Here is a 17112-nt window from a genome sequence, read left to right as displayed (position 1 = left end):
GTTCCTCTCCAAGCCTAAAGATAGCCTACAATAGTTTAAGAAATGTAAGCAGGAGTGGGGGAGGGGAGAGGGGAAAGGCCAGGCATGGCAAGGGGGAGATTGTGGGCCACACAGAATAATCTGGCAATGCGCAACTGAGCACGTTTTGTCATTTTTGAAATTCTATAAAAAGTACTTAGCTGAGGAAGCTTTATGTTTTGTTTTTGGAAAAGTGGTTAAGGTGGAGGCATATTTGTGTAGGAAGGATATTCCAGCAGCAGCACATCTGGCTCATTTTAATTCAGAGCCTGAAATACTTCTGTCAGGCTCACCCTTTCTGTCTTCAAAATTTCTTCCCAAATCCACTTTTTTCAAACACTAACTCCACCCTTAGACCCCCTGGGAGCTCCTGATTCTTCAAAGAATTTGAAGAGATCTCTTGTTATTATTAGATTCCAGTTTAGATTGAGAAGAAAGCAGAAAGTGGTCAAGGTAGGCCCGCCTTTATGTGGCCTGAAATACTTTTGAAATTTGCCTCATTCAAAAGCTGGAATGACATGGAGCACCTTCAAACTATGAAATACAATGTCTACAGGACCATTTATTTGTAACCCTCTCATTGAAAGTAAAAATAATTTAAACTCCCCAAAAGACCTAAAGGCATTTAAGAAAATCCAAGTAGCTCCATACATTTAATATTTTCTAAGAATAAATACAGAGAAAAAGATTAAGCCTTCAAAGATCTCACTTACGTAAGTCTGACAACAACAAAAAATACACAGTGGAAAGGATTAATCTCAAACAAACCTCGGAAAAGTGGCTTTTGCGGAAAACTATTCCTCTGGTTAGATCTCCTTTGTTTACAATAAAAAGTAGAATTTGGACCCATTATATATTCCTTCTTATGGTCTCTCTTGTGAATTGAGGTTGTTAAAGTAACATTGTAATTATCTTTTGTCTATAGCATGATTTATTTATATATGAAATCCCCTTTTACATTTTAAAAGTCGTAACAATTGAATGCCCTTCTTAATAGTAAAAAAAAAAAAAAAAAAAATTGGAATATAAAACAGATATTTATTTCACCATTTCTCTTCCAGAAATCTCTAAATGTTACTCCAAGAAAGACACAGCTACACATTTTGTTTTAAACATTTAAATTTTTTTTTCAGTTTTAAAGGTCATATTGAGAACCAAACCAACTATGAATATGAATAAGTTGGAGGCCATGCCTAAAGCTGGTGTCTTTTCAAGTAAAAGACAAGACTTACTAATAGTTCCATTTGTTTTCCATTAAAAATCTACTCATTGTATTCACAGCAATCCACATGCCAGTATGTGAGCCTGCTTGGACAAAGCGTTTGCTTTGTGTGTATCAGATGCAAAATTTACTTAAATTCCAGATAATTGCAAGTGCATCTGCTAGGCTTTGTCACTGGGCTATATGAACATTTTCACAGTGTATACAAAGAGCAATTATCCAACAACTAAAGAAAAAGAAACAGTCATTTCTGCAAATTATAGCCAGCTCCTTTATCAAGGAATAAGTTTGTGCTAAAAGAATACAACCCCCAAACATTTAAAAAAATAATACATATTCTCTCCCATCACATACATTAACTACACAGAACACAAAAGGGAGCTTTTCAACTGCTAAATTACTAGGTCTGTAACAAGGATAACTGCAATTTTAAATAAAATTGTCTCACAAAACATTAAAGTTTCCCCCTGGAGAAAAAAAAAATACACACACAAATATCTGATTTAAATCAATTTGATGTACTGGTATATGTTCTTATTCTCTATTCATGTTGAAAAAATGTTTCAACAACAGTCATGTACACTATCTGTCATTAGTTTTTCATCCCCTACATTGAGATATAAGCTCACAGAATCAAGAACATGAAGAAAAGTCAAAACAGGAAGATTTGAAAAAAAAAATCAAATCAAAACACCAAACCAAATAACTTGAACTAAAAGACTTAATTGAAACATTTTTGTTCTATGCATTCAAAATTCAATTCCAAGCAGGCCTCAGGCATTTCAGTTGGACTATTCTGTCAATATTTATCTTTCATTCTCTCTTTCACTCTTTCCTTTTTTTTCTCTTTTGCTTTCTTTCTTTTTTAACTTCATGCACAATCCCAATTCAACTGTCACACTCAACATGACCAGCCTTCTTTCAAAGCCCAATCCAATTTTCAGACTTTTACCCCTCATACCAACTAAACGACATCAACAACTTTTCTCTTCAACAGCCTAATAGGGTAAATCTGTTCTTTTTAACAAATTCTCAAAGCTATCCAAAAATGATCACAGTGCTGTTGTTAGAACAAAAAGTAAACTATCTAACAGAAGAGTAAAAAATTTTTGTGACAGTTCACCTATTTGAAATCTATAAGTTTAGTGGACATTTATTTCCTGTTTCACCTTCATTTAAATATCTTCATTATCATTTTGTAAAATGTATTATGTTTCCGGCCAAAGCTATTAGTCAGTAAAAAACCATCTCCGAATTCCCCAAACTGGAGAACCATCATTATCATTAATATTTCATGGAACTGCATTAAATGAGACAATATTCAATATTTAACTATTTAATCCTACAGTAATTTATATTAGAAAATACCAACCATGTGAGAATTCAGCCAGCCGGATTATTTTATTGGATGAACCTTTGTCATTATTAATAACACTTCAGTATCTCATATTTTTTCAGCACAGAATGTAACATCCAAGGACTGAAAGTGATTTTGTTTCTAATTAATTCTCAAAATCCGTGGGAGACAGTGATGGAAGGATAAATAAATTAATTTCGAATTGAAGAATTAAAGGCTGAGCCTTCAAATGCAGAAATTTTACTAGAGATGTGGATTACTTAGGTGGGTCCTGCACTTCAGTAGGTTTACTAATAATTTAGTGAGGAAGACCTGTTTGAACCAGAGAGTCTAAACTATAGAAAAATCAAATGCGGTTTTTTTTTCAAGTCCCACATTACTACTTTATTACTAATTTATAAGCAGAAATGAAACATTCTTCTGATACATTATCCAGAATTCCTATGATTAATGTGCTTTCTTTGTGTATTTATACATAGGCAAACATCAGCCCATTCCAGGTGAATTATCTTTAACTTCAAAATGAGCAGAGTTCAAGTAGATAGCATTTTAACATGACTCTTGATGATAAAAAAAAAAAAAAAGGAATTCTACATGACCAACATATTTGAGATCTGTGTGTGCTAAAATGAAAAGCATTCGACTTAATACCTTTATCATCTAGAATGCCTTTCAATTCATTTTCAGCAACAGAGAAGTTCTCATTGCTCTTAAGCTTTTAAGTTCACACTCTGACACACTTACTATCCATTCCCTAAGATCCTTACGGGTTATTCTCCATGTAAGGAATAATGGTAAATATTTTGGGGGGGTGGGTCAGGTGCAGTGGCTCACGTCTGTAATCCCAGCACTTTGGGAGGCTGAGGTGGAAGAATCACATGAGGTCAGGAGTTCGAAACCAGCCTGGACAACATAGCAAAACCCCATCTCTACAAAAAATACAAAAATTAGCCTAGTGTGGACCAGGCACTGTGGCTCACGCCTGTAACTGCAGCACTTTGGGAGGCCAAAGCGGGCAGATCACGAGGTCAGGAGATCGAGAACATGGTGAAATCTCATCTCTGGGCATAATGGTGTGTGCCTGTAGTCCCAGCTACTTGGGAGGCTGAGGCAGGAGAATTGCTTGAACCTGGAAGGCGCAGGTTGCAGTGAGCCGAGATTGTGCCACTGCACTCCAGCCTGGTGACAGAGAGAGACTCCGTCTCAAAAAAAAAATTAGCTTGGTGTGGTGGCACATGCCTGTAATCCTATCCACTGGGAGGCTGAGGCAGGGGAATCACTTGAACCCAGGAGGCAGAGGTTGCAGTGAGCCGAGATTGCACCACTGTACTCCAGGCTGAGCCACAGAGCGAGACTCTGACAAAAAAAAAAAAAGAAAAGAAAAGAAAAGAAAAAAGAATCTAATCTGTTTTGTTGACTTCCCCTGTACTTTTTATTTTGAGGGAATCTCATCATATTTATCTTGCAGGAAGTCAAAGTCTTTGGTTCTCATTATATAATATGTAAGGGGCAGACTCTCAGTTTCCCAGACTGCCTAGTATAAACGGAGTGGACACTCAATCAATACAAAGCCAAACTGGTGGGTGCACCAGCTTGGAAGTTTCAGTGGTAAGCCAGGGAGCCTCAGAAACAAGGATGGGGGTGAGTTTCTTGCAGGCGTTGTGCAAGCAGCCACATTTCTAGGGCAGCCCTGTGGGTGATGCTCATGGCAATGGGTTTCCAGTGTGAGGGACATGGAGGGCTCCAGCCAGGCCAGTGTTCAGGGGCAGAAGGAGAAATGCCTGTTTCTATATCTTATTTTGGTGACTCTGTTATTCTCAATATCCTTCTAACACATTTCTTTTCCACCTACGTTAGCCAGAATTAGTCTCTACCTTAACAAGAGAGAACATGACCTGATCACAGAATCAAAAATAATAATTCAAATTGCACAAATGTATTCTGTGTTGGTTAATTATATAAACTATGGGAAAATAAATTAAGAGATCTTGCAATTTGCAATTTGGTGAGTGGTAAATAATATTCCTTCATCAAAAAGACTGCATTCAGAAGGACTGGCAGTAAGAGATAAACAATCTCATAAATCCTTTAGAAACCCAACAGGAAAAGAGCTGAATCAAAGTTGAAATAAGGAACACATCAGCAAAAGCTCTTTCTTTTTTTTTTTTTTTTTTTTTTTTTTTTCCTTTCCAGCCATTGCTTCTCTGATTCAGATCAACAAGGAACAGAAGATGGAAAGGAAATTTTGATGACTTAGCTATGATTTACTGGAATTGAGATATGTACATCTTGAAAATCACAGTCAAAATGAGCACTAATCAAGAGCCTGACGGTGATATCAAAAGTTGGAGCTGCCTGCCCAAGTCTAGGAAGCTATTACCTGGGGCTGTGGAAAGGGTCAGTGCCGCCAAGCACTCCTCCTTTGCCATCCACTTTCAGAGCTATTCACCTGGTGCTTTTCAAGAATATTACCCTTCCCACAAATGATTGATAAAAGATGAATCTAAGAGTGCGAATAAGTTTTGGAAAGTAAATCCCAGAACCTACATATTCACTACACGCTTTCAAGTTCAACAGGGAAATACAATCCTTTAGAGAACATTTTTCATCCATGGAGCATTTGGGGAATACTTGAAAATTTTCTCTCCTTCTCAGTTCCTATCATTTTTCCAAAACCCCTTTTTGAAATAAAAGTGAATCATAAATTGATTCATTGCTCATGAAAAATGTAAATTGACAGCTTAGGGGCATGGAGTCATTTATCTATTCACTGATTAAATTTACACAGGCAACCGGCACATCCTAAAAATGACCAGCATCGGAATTTGTCCTTACTCTGAAACCCAGATGTGAACAATGATCTGAATCTTCCTGGCAAGGATACACAGCTTAATACTGACCCTCTGGCTTTACCCTTTACTTAATCATGTCTGTTATTAGATATCTCAATTTAAAAAAAAAAAAAAGAAGAAAACTGAGAAGTTATATCCTTGACCTCACCTGAAGCTATGCTTTTCTCAGAGTAAATACATTTGGAGTTCTAAACACACACACACACATATACCCCTACTAAACTTCTGTGATTAAAATACTATTTTATGCATATGCACACAGACACACACATGCACGCACACAATAGTACTTTTGCTTCTAGAGCAGACAGCAATCATCCACAAACACATACCCCCCCAAACTGTGTATGATTCTGTGTACACCCCATGGGGGCTTAATAAACACTTATGAATTGACTGACAAGACAAAAACCAAGAAATGACAACCTTCAGGGTAGCTGTAACACAATTTTAACTTGAAAATTGCCCAGGAATAGACTTCACAATCTATGGGAACATACACAAATCATATAAAAAGAACCAGTGCCCCTCATACACCTACGGTGGCCTTAGGGAATAGCTGAGTGAAAAATCACTGCTGTAGGAAGAAGAGTTCAGGCTCTCTATCTATTTACTGTTTGGCTTCTGCAATGAATCCTGCTGAGAGCAACTTTTATTCTGTAATAACTTCTATTACAGAATAACTTTTAAGATATACATTACAACAAATACAAAAAAAATGCTCTTCTCTAATATTTTCTTGCTAAGTCCACAGCATCAAACCACTCCCAAGATTCATGGTGCCCTTTTAATTTCTCTGTAGCCAATGGTGACAACAGGATAATCTACAACGCTTGAATTGAATGGTAGCTTCTACAAATAAATGGTAATTCACAATAAGTCATAATTTACCCAGTGACTTCTCTAAATTATGCAATAATGGTGTGCCACAGTTCTTAAAACATGTTTCATTCAGTAATTCCTACAGGACAGCTTCCAAATGTCTCAAGTTCAACAGTAATTTGTTTTCCTCCCTGAAGTTCATATATACTTTCAAATTTGGGAGTATGAATGGGATGGACTTTAAAGATTTTGTGGTCCCTGGAACTGAAGAATTATATAAATAAGATACACCTCTTACAACAATCTAACCTTGCCATATTTCCTTGAAAGGGTAGTTATTCCAGTTATTACCTACTTTAAAGGGAAATTTCTACATTGATAAATTTCCAAAAATGTATGATGATAACAAGTGGGGAAAAAAATACAAAATAATGTGTGCTCAAGATTGATCCCATTAAACTGAGAGCGGAGTAAAAAAAGAGAAGAAAACCATTTTCGGTTGTGATGAGGAATTTTTTTAACCAAAACATACAAGTCCCAAAATAAGTCTGTGTATGTCCTTACACTGTAAGGCCAGCACAAAATCTATTTTAATTCACTGTGCTAGTGGTGCTATCTCCGGCTTTGCGTTGCTCACTTGAGTTATTCATAATGGTCGATAAAATTCTGCAAACACTGTTTTGCACCTCACCTGTCCTTCATGCTCACCTTATCTCATCCCACCCCCCCATCCTTCCATCTTTGTCCCCAAAAGTACAGCTGAGGGATGTACTTGGCGATCTGCTTTGTTAGATCATTTGAGCTGCTTTTCCAACACACATCTTTGAACATCTAAATCATTATTTATTCCAAAGAGTACACAGCACCTTCCTTTCTTCCTAACATTACATCAGGTGGTTACGAAAACTTTGGTAACTCTCAATCTTTTTGAGATTTTTCTATGTCAAGCCAAACGCCTGTCACTTTTTTTGGGTGATGACTTTCAGTTTTTAGATTCTCACTTTGACAGGAATGAGAAAGGATCCTTCCCCGCCCCCCCCCCCAACCCCGCTTTCTTGGTAGCCTCCTCTAGACTGTGAGAAGTGATGATTGATCATTTTCCACACTCATCCACAGCCCTCTCTGTGGCCACATGTAAATTTGCCAATGGATAATTAAGCAACAGACACATCCAATAAATATAATAAATAAATTTGATTTTTTTCCTTTAGTAATTGGTTTCATCTGACTGCGTCTGATTATGTGTGGGGATATATAAACAGGATTAGAGAAGAGAAAAATTAGATGCTGGGTCACACAAGTTGTGGAGCCCTAACCACTGTGAAATGCTTTTCTAATAATTACGTTATTATTCATAGGGTTAAAATATAGAGAAGCCAGTTTGTGCCTTCTCAAGAAGTTTCAGTGAGGTTAAAAATAAAACTGGCGGCAGAATCATTACTGTAGGAAAATGGTGGCCAACTACAGAATAAATTTTCCCCTTGTCTGCATCCTCTTCCCACTAATTCACACTGCCCTTTTCTCGGGCCTCTGTTGAATCCATGCCAGCAGTGCCAAACCTTGACTTAGGTCTCCAATTCCAGATATCATATCACACCAGGCTCCATGAATAGAAATGAGCTGGACACACTGGAAGGCAGAGGATGTGTGGATAGTTGTATACAATGACTGCCTGAGAAAAACCCAAAATGAAATAAAACCCAACCACCTTTCTAATATGCTTTAGACACAAAGAGCAAAAGTCTTTATTTGTATTTTTTTCAAAAGGGACCCACCCCTACTGGCATTTACTTTGTTAGACATTCTTTTGGCATTAGATTACTTTTACCATCAGATTTAGCTCAGTACATGGCCTGTCTTGGGAATCCAAAAACTGCTTACCAAAGGAATTTTTTAAAAATAAAGACTAAAATATACTTTCCTATAGCTTTCATTTGCCTATGTTTCTTCTAAGTGATTTCTACTGAAATATGTAGTATATAACTATATACTCTTACATATGAAATGGCTTAGAAAAATTATCATAATTAAAATCAGAAAGTCTGTTGCAAGGAGTTATCTAGCAATAAATATGATTTTAGCTATGTAGATATTTACTGTTTGGACTAGCCATATGTATGAATATAGCTATCTTCTTTCATGGTACAGTTTTATTCTTAGAAACAATCTAGGAACCTAACTTGACTATTTCCAACATTTACAACAAAATTTCGAAGTGATTTAAAAAAAAAAAACATGTTACAAATATAGCAAGCAGCTTATACAATTTTCTGAAATAATTATTTCACAATATGAGATTTTTTAACCTTTGCCAAAAATCATTTCTATTTAGTAGCATTTTTTTTCCACATAGACTCTTATTCTTCTAATTGAAGTAGGAGAGATGTCAAAATATTGAGTATCAGTGAAGTTCTAAGCAATAATAAAAATGATATTTAAATGTAAACTTTTTTCCAAGACAATCCTCCTGATGTGTCCCACCTCAAGATTTAGAATCGGTATATTATCATTAGTATCAATTTCATCTTCATCACACCAATTACATCCTCCCGCTTTAGTCCTTGTCTCTTACTAGGTAAATTAAAAATTGCAAAACCTAAACAAACAAAAGAAATGACTTATTCTTTGGAACCAAATTCATAAATGAGTTCTTTATTTTATAAGGTACATAACTCCCTTTTATATAACTTAATAAAAGCACTTTACAAAAGTCGTATTAACAGAAAAGATTATACAAAACTTCTAATATTTTTTCAAATAAGCTTAAGCTTACGTACAGCTAAGTAATTTAGTCACCAGAGCAGTAAAATTGGCTGACTTTTTGAAAGCTGGGTTCTATACCTTTATAGATCTGCATCACATTCCAGAAATCATAAACTCATGTAATAGTAAGAATGAATGAGCTGAAAACTTCATATTTATGTTCCAAAAACCTGTAGCAGAACTAAATTAGAGATGGAAGAGTATACTGGGCTTTCTCCATAGGTCATCTAAACAAATATCCAGGTGAGTCAAGCATCTCTCAAAGAATTGCTGTCAAGTCCTGAGAAGTCTCAACTTTCAAGGAAACCATCTCTTTCCCCTCAAACAATGCATTGTTATATTTCCCAAGACAGAGGTGGTTCTTTAGCATCTACCACGAACATTCTGGCAGGAGCTACACCGTGTTGATAAGATAAGGGATGCTGTCAATTGTTCCATCAAAGATCAATTCATATTGTCCAGTAGAAAAAGAAAATCTTTATGGGGAATATAGATTCTATTCTAACATATTAGCTGTGTTACTGGGTTTCAGTTTCTCTTGACCAAACTCACAGGAAAAGTGTAAGAACACCTGCTCTCTTTTCACTCATAGTACAGCCGAAAAGCACATTACTGTACTTTTTCCCCTGATCATTATTTTCACCTAAAAGGCTCGTAATTCTATACTTAGGAGAGGTGGGCCAATGAAAGTCTGGCAGTGAAAACGAAAGAACTTTGTTTGCAAACTATTTCTCAGGTGCTTCATTTTTTTCCCATTAAGAATTCATAAAAAGGATGCAGCATTTCAGTTTCAGAATCATATTGTAGTATATAATACCTTAAATAGACTGAAGTCATGAGTAACATGAATTTTAGGGAAAACATTTTCTGCCTCCATAACTTTATGAAATCTTTTGGAAATATGAGCAGGACCCGATATATTATCCTCTTATTACACACTCTTAAAACAGCTAAATTAATTATGTTAAGTAGTGGCTTATCTTTGTTAAGGAGAGAAAACAACCCAAAATAATTGTTCAAATGTCTGTTGCTGATAGTGCATAGTACTGAACAATGTGAACATTCCCTTTATAAAGCAAAATAGACACCAGAAGTACAAAGAATACTTTGACAAAACTACTATTTGCTCTCAGCAAATAAGACTCACAAAATTACTGTTGCTTTCACAAAACTTAAAGCAGAGTATTATGTAGTTACAAAACATATCATGCTTAATCAAATACTGTTATGTCCCCTACCACTGAGAAGGTATCAAAAGACATGTCTCCTCCCCATATATATATATATATGTCTTGCAATGTTCCCTGAAGGTTGGGAATCTGGTATATACTATGAGTGAAGAATTGGGGATTTCTCCTTGTGATTTCATCAGGGCTACTAGGAACCAGCAGTTCAAAGAACAAAACTGTTGCTTTACACAAAGTAATGACAGACAATAACATAGGCTTTTCACGTTGCCCCCTTTAAGCTAAGTAGGGTGATGCTAAGTGGTGCCTCTTTAAGTCTGTCTTTCTTGTTAAGTTTTAGTTCTCAAGTGAGGAGGGATAAAAAGGCCCTTGGAAATGACCTTGACCATATTTCATCAGAAATCACTTCTCAAAATTAATCTGCCCAGAAAGAAAACAATGAAAAAAACTAGCCAAACAGGTTTTCCTTAAAAACACACAAGAAGTTCAAAGTTCCCTTCAATTGCACAATAAAAAAATAGCAATTAATGTTAAGAAACATTCAGCAGCTGTAGCATAATAAATGATTCATACATGCAGAGAAACCTTCGTTCTTATCAAAATGAAAGTAGGAACTCTAACAATACAGCCAAATGCGATTAACAAGTTCCATGAATCAACAGTCTCAGATACCTGTCTTTCTACATAGCCATCTCCCCAAGTTACCTTCTCCCCAGTAAGTCCAATGCCATGCTGAAATTTAACAAGACCAGTTGAAAGGAAACTATCCAAGTTACCAGGCAAGGCTATCAAGATGATAGTATTATTTTCATACATTAACCTGAAATCAACACCAGGCACAAAAAGTTAAAATAAGCTTAGTTAAGATTTAATTTAAAAAAACTTAATAATTATTATCATAATAAACCCATCAACAAGCCACAAACACGATACCACACCAAACGATGTAAGAGTAATACGAATCCAGTTGATTGAATAGTAATCTAACCTGGCATCACACCCAAAATGTAGATATGTTTAATATTTTAACACAAATTCTCAGAGCTTTTCAGAAGTTGCCAGGAAACTAGAAGTAGAAAGAGGGGTGGGTGGGTAAAAAAAAAACAACCTCAGTAGGAAAAAAATGTACTTTAAATCAACGTACTCATACTCTTCGAGTCTAGTGAAGATACTGAAACTGAAGCTAATTTTGATGTTTCATAAATAAATTCATGATCTGAATATGTTACATAACAATTAGAAATCTTGCCCCATGAGCCTAGCAAAATAAGCCCTTAGCCTGGTCAGTTATCTTTTCATACACATGTTTGTGGAATATGCCAGAGAAATAATACAGCTGCCCAGCATCGGGTATATTGCTTTTTGGTTTGGGTCCTAGAATGAAGGAACCTGACGCTTTAGGTGCCTTGGGTTCTTAGGATTGAAGTTTACTATATGAAATCATTTTCCTTTAGTACCCAGACAAACAAATGCTTCACTCAAAGACAACTGTGGTCTTAATGAATGCAAGCTGGGTTCCCCCCACTAACCTGATCAAGACAGTACATTCAAAGGTCCATGAAAATATTTTAAAACAGCAATATTGCCATCTCAAGGGATCCATGAATAAGCTGAGCTTTCATTCTAAATAAAATGCCTTATTACTTTCAGCAGACTACAAAGGAAGAAATAAGCTTGAGGACTTAAGAATTCTGTTCACAATTTTAAGAAAGGCTTTTGTCAACACAGGGGACCCAGAACAGGTGAATTTGCATGGTGCCTTAGAGTAGGTTTTTTCTATATAAAAAAAGGCCTGAGTAGTTGAGTTAATTTACAGTTTGTTTTGTTTTTCAGGGCTGAACAGCCTTCACTGTTTCATGCAGTTCTTCCAACGTTAGTTAAGTTTACATTAAAACAAAGTTTAAGAGTATTATTGCAAACGTACTCTTTGCACATAGATAAGTTGCTGCTCTATGATGTGGCAACCATCTAGCAGAAGGAGGGTTCCTTGAATAACAACATTTTCCCTCTGTAGAATGTATGTGTCTCAGAGTATCCCTGAACTGGATGTCCTCACCTCAGTTTAGAGTTCAGGGTTTCTCAGGATGATGATCCATGTGCAGAAACTGCAACCTGCTGTACCACAGAGGCCCCCTTCCTCCATTTAAGCTGCCATTATACTAGTTCATTTTTCCATGGCTTAGCAGAAATTTTACAACTATACACTGATTCCTTTCTAAATTGCTGATTTGCCTTTACTTACTGGCCCTTCAGTTTTTCTACTGAACTGGAACTGAAAACTTAAGAGGAAAAAAGCAAAACAAATAAAACATGGTAATGATCAAGAACCCTCCAAAGAACTTTAAATGATATGAATGCATTAGGGAGCTGTTGTATATTAATTTTTAAATAATATTTAAAACAGATCCTGGCAGCCAGAGTTACAAAGTGAGTTCTATTTTTAAGAAAAGAGTTAGAGTTCAATTTGCATTCATTATGCTGGCTATTTTAAATAATTTTATTCCATGTGTATGCAGAACCCCCCCTCCATTGACAAGATGCCACTTCAAGTAAGATCTAAGAGAGAGATTGCTGTATGTGTCTCACAATTTTGAATAAAACAGCACCAGCAGTCTCCCTCTTTCTCCACAGCCCTAAATTTATTATTAAGTAAATTTAGCAATAGCTCAATCACTGGAGTCCAAGACAGTATGTGATGCACTAAAGCACTTATATGTTTATTATCTTTGCAAGCAACACGGGTAGTGGTGTCTATTATTGCCTCCTGCAAATCTGTAGCAATGTGATGCAAAACGGCATTTTTAAAGAAATTCTCTTTTGGAATGCAAATGATTCCTCCTGCAATTTTGAATATTTTAGCCAGCATGTACCATACAGTAGTTCTGGAATCACTGGCATCTCTCATGCTGTCAAAACTGAGTCAAATGCATTGTAATCCTGGAGAACGATAACCTTAAACAGCAATGCAACGTTAAAATGCATCCTAAAAAAAAATCCCTATAATTGCGATGAACATTAGAAAGAAACCGGCAGTCCTTCTGCAGGGAAATAACAGTCTGCTCTAGCAATCTTTCCCCTCCCCCCTGAAACTCATGCAACTAATGATGACCTCCCGAAGTGCCGAATTTAAATGTTCCAGCATTCATCTGAGGATGAAGGAGGAAAAAAAATACATAGAAAACCATGAAACAAGTTGTAAACTGCACAAACGCAAGGAGAGAGAGAAAGAGAACTGCAGCTGATTCAGGAGCGATTGCAGAATGAGAAGCAACAGAAAGGAAACAAGAAAGAAAGAAAAGGGGAAAAAAAGCCGTAAGCATTAAAGAGTAAGAAGTGAAAAACATTTACCAGCAGCTTGGTCAGTAGCTTCGCTCCCTGACACCATCTACATAGATAACTTAGCCTAGAGTCTTCGGTCCCAGCTCGCTTTGGAGCAAAATTCCTTCACTTCGAGGGGGCAACACACACCCTCAAGAAAGAGAGAGAGAGGGAAAGAAGGGGAAAAAAATAATCCCAAAGACCAAGACAGGCTTTCCCCCTCCTCCCTCTTACCCGCCCCCCGGACTCCCCAAACGGTGCTCGCTTCTGCACAGTTCTGCCTGCTGTGCCGCTGAGCTCGACGTTGCCGCGGCGGCTGCTGCTGCTAGTGGTGGTGGTGGTGGTGCTGCTGCTGCTGCTACTTCGGAAACGATTAGGAGGAGGACGCCCAAGCACGACCTGAGCCTGCGAGCCACCCAGGACCAATGTGCAACCTGCTCTGGAATCAAACCCATAACACACGCACGCACACCCAGTGACTCCCGCACGCGAGCTCTCGCGCGCACACACGCGCTCGCCCGCGCGCCGCACAACACACGCGCGCACACACACACATACACACACGCGCGCGCGCGCGCGCACACACACACACACACACACACACACACACACACACACACACCGCGCCGTGCGCCGCCCGCCCGCCAGCCCTCGCGGTCCCTGAATGGGGAGTGCGAGCCAATCCCTGGGCCCCGAGAGCGCGCACCGGCCCAGGCCGCCGGGGTTGGGTGGTGGCGCTGGGGCTGCAGCTGCTGTGGCTGCGGGGTACGCAGCCAGGGAGGGGCTGACGGCTGAGAAAGAGGGGCGCCAGGGACACGTGCACCCCTTTGTCTGCAGAGAAAATCCCAGCCGGGCGTTTCCAAGAACTGAGCGCGAGAACCCCGGGCGACTCAGAGTTCAGTTCGGCTCTAGGGTTAGCCTGGGGAGGCATGGATCCCTGGCTGCACGCACAGAGGGATCCGCTCTGCGAAACCCGATGCACCACAGCTACACCCAGGTCTTTGCAAACAGGAGAGCACAGCAAGCCTTCTAGTCCTGCGGAAGACCCGAGCCTGCTCTGGCTCTCGCGAGCATGTCCAGTGCTTGGTGCACCCAGACCGCTTCTTCCAGGGTTAGGAACGCAGAGCAGGGCAGAGCGGAGCTCTGTAGCTTCCAGAGAGAAGCAAAGGTTCCAGAGCCTTCAGCCGCTGCTCACCTGCCTCACCTAGGCTGCCCGGTGGCCCTGAACCCGCACCCAAGAACGTAGTGATGGGGAAGCTAGACTTCCAGACCTCAGAGAGGAGTTACTTCTCTTTTTTTCATAAAGAGAATCTTTCAAAAGAAACAATTCTTAGCCCAGGAAAGGCTGTTTCAGTTTACGGGGTAATTAACAGAAAATCCAGCAGGGCCTGGTGGTTTTAATAGTAACAGCTGAACAAGTATTGCTTACTTACCATGTGCAGGCTCTGTGAAATGTGTTGCCTATGAATTATCTGATTTTAACCTGTTCAGACACTGTATGATCCACCCTAGGAGGAAACCGAGGCCCCAGAATGTTACCGACTGCTAGTATATCGTACCCAATGCATCAAGAATCTAAACCCTGCAGTCTGGCCCTCAGTCACTGGAGATAGGATGAGGAGTGTGGATGAACTGAACGCTAGGCAAGTACAGCAAGGTAAAGGCCTGGTGGGTGTTTGGGTGATAACATCCTCTGGCCTTCAAGCTGTACCTAGCTTGTTGTCTTCAAAAACCTACAAACCTTGAAAAACTGCATGCCAGAAATTTGCCAATGTCTTAATAGTACTAATATTAATAATATTGATCTCTTGATTACATACTCTTGGTCACCCTTTTATTAGGTGCCATCTTAATCTTTAAAGGAACTCTGTAAAGAAACTATCATACCCCCTTTCTACGTAGATATGAGGAGGCTGAGACTGAGTTGTGTCACTTCCCTCAATGGACAGGCCCTGAATGAAGACACGGTTTGTCCTATTGCAAGGTCTATCCTGGTTTTTACTACAATATGCATCTTCCTTAATTGCCTTCTGAATAAAGTCATGGGATGAGGCCATGGCAGTTACTTTTGATTTCATTCAAGAAATTCATAGATTTCGTAAGATTCACTCATTCAAGGATGTTTACTGAGCATATACTTCCTTGAAGGTGTTATCCTAGTGGTGATGGGATGACAAAGGCATCCTTTTACTCTTTGGGCTTATATTCTAAAAAGAAGATGGTACTCATATGCTTAAAATGCTAATGAGGGGCATTTACTGAGGGCTTGCTAGGAATGCATTTCTCTCCCCTCTTCATCTAGCAAACTCCTATTTATCCTTCATCTATCTGTTCTAGCATCAACTTCTTCAGGGAAGTCATCTGAGATCTTTCTCGGTTATTACAGGTGTCAAGGCATCATGTAACTTAAAAAATTTTGTGGTATCTTCCGTTTTCCATTTGTGTTATAATTTAGCTAGTATATGTCTCCTAGACACACATGAACACTCTAGACTGTAAACTCCATGGGGGCAAGAGTATGTCTCTTACTGAAACTCACTCTTACACTCTACTGCGCGCGTGTGCACACACACACACACACACATACACCACACACACACACACACCACACACACACACACACACAAACTACTCTTGGAATAAGAATAATGATTCCTAGGGGAGGGGAGCTGTTTTTATTCCCAATTCACAGATGAGTAAAATCTGGCTGAGAGAGATTAGGTACCTTGCCTAAGGTCACATACCTGGATAACTGGCAGAGAAGGACATCCACACAGGTCTGTCTGGTGCTAAAATCCACATGACTAGCCTCTGTCATGTTGTCCAATAGCCAATCAGACTACATGAAAGGGGATCATGGGAAATAAGGTATACAGATGCTGGGGATGGCATTATGGGGGAATACAGAAATAACAGAGATAAATCATTCAGTATAGTAAGAATTAAAGAGGCATGCAGTAGAAATTTTTTTTTTTTTTTTTTTTTGAGACAGGGTCTTGCTCTGTGGCCCAGGCTGGAGTGCAGTGGCAGGATCTTCACTCACAGCAACCTCCGCCTCCCAGGTTCAAGTGATTCTCGTGTCTCAGCCTCTGGAGTAGCTGGGATTACAGGCATGCATCATCACGCCCAGCTGATTTTTGTAATTTTAGTAGAGATGGAGTTTCACCTTGTTGGCCACGCTGGTTTTGAACTCTTGGCCTCAGTGATCCATCTGCCTTGGCCTCCCGAAGTGCTGGGATTACAGGAATGAACCACCTCGCCAAGGAGATTCTTAATATACTATGGGCACCCACTAAGTGCTAGGCACCTTGCTCAGATTTGTTTTTTCTCATTTTAACCTTAACAACAATTCTTTTGGCTAAGCGTGGTTATTTCCAATTTACAGACAATGAAACTGAGGCTCCCCAATAAACCTGTACTATAAACTCCAGGGGTACAGTGATATGTCTATTTTAGTTTCCCATTTTATATCATAGTATCTTCCAGCTAAAGTCACTCTCTGTCCCTCTCTCAATCCCTCTCTTACACACACACACACACACACACACACACACACACACACACACACACACA

The 17112-nt window shown here is 38.8% G+C and overlaps 1 protein-coding gene across 8 annotated transcripts in view; it reads right to left on the bottom strand.

The window, feature by feature from the left end:
- The window catches only part of TENM2 (teneurin transmembrane protein 2), a 1286794-nt gene extending 1272793 nt beyond the window's left edge, over positions 1-14001 (bottom strand). For 7 of the 8 annotated variants that reach the window (XM_045395034.3, XM_045395036.3, XM_005558468.5 and 4 more), the window contains exon 1: positions 13570-14001. The gene's annotated coding sequence lies outside the window, so the exon portion shown is untranslated. The remainder of the gene's footprint in view (positions 1-13569) is intronic. The other variant, XM_045395035.3, reaches the window with a different exon arrangement.
- Positions 14002-17112: the final 3111 nt, after the last annotated feature.

Source organism: Macaca fascicularis, chromosome 6 (genome assembly GCF_037993035.2).
Source record: "Macaca fascicularis isolate 582-1 chromosome 6, T2T-MFA8v1.1".
Taxonomy (NCBI): domain Eukaryota; kingdom Metazoa; phylum Chordata; class Mammalia; order Primates; family Cercopithecidae; genus Macaca; species Macaca fascicularis.
Note: the sequence above shows the minus strand (reverse complement) of the source record. Positions and strands in the feature narration are given on the sequence as shown.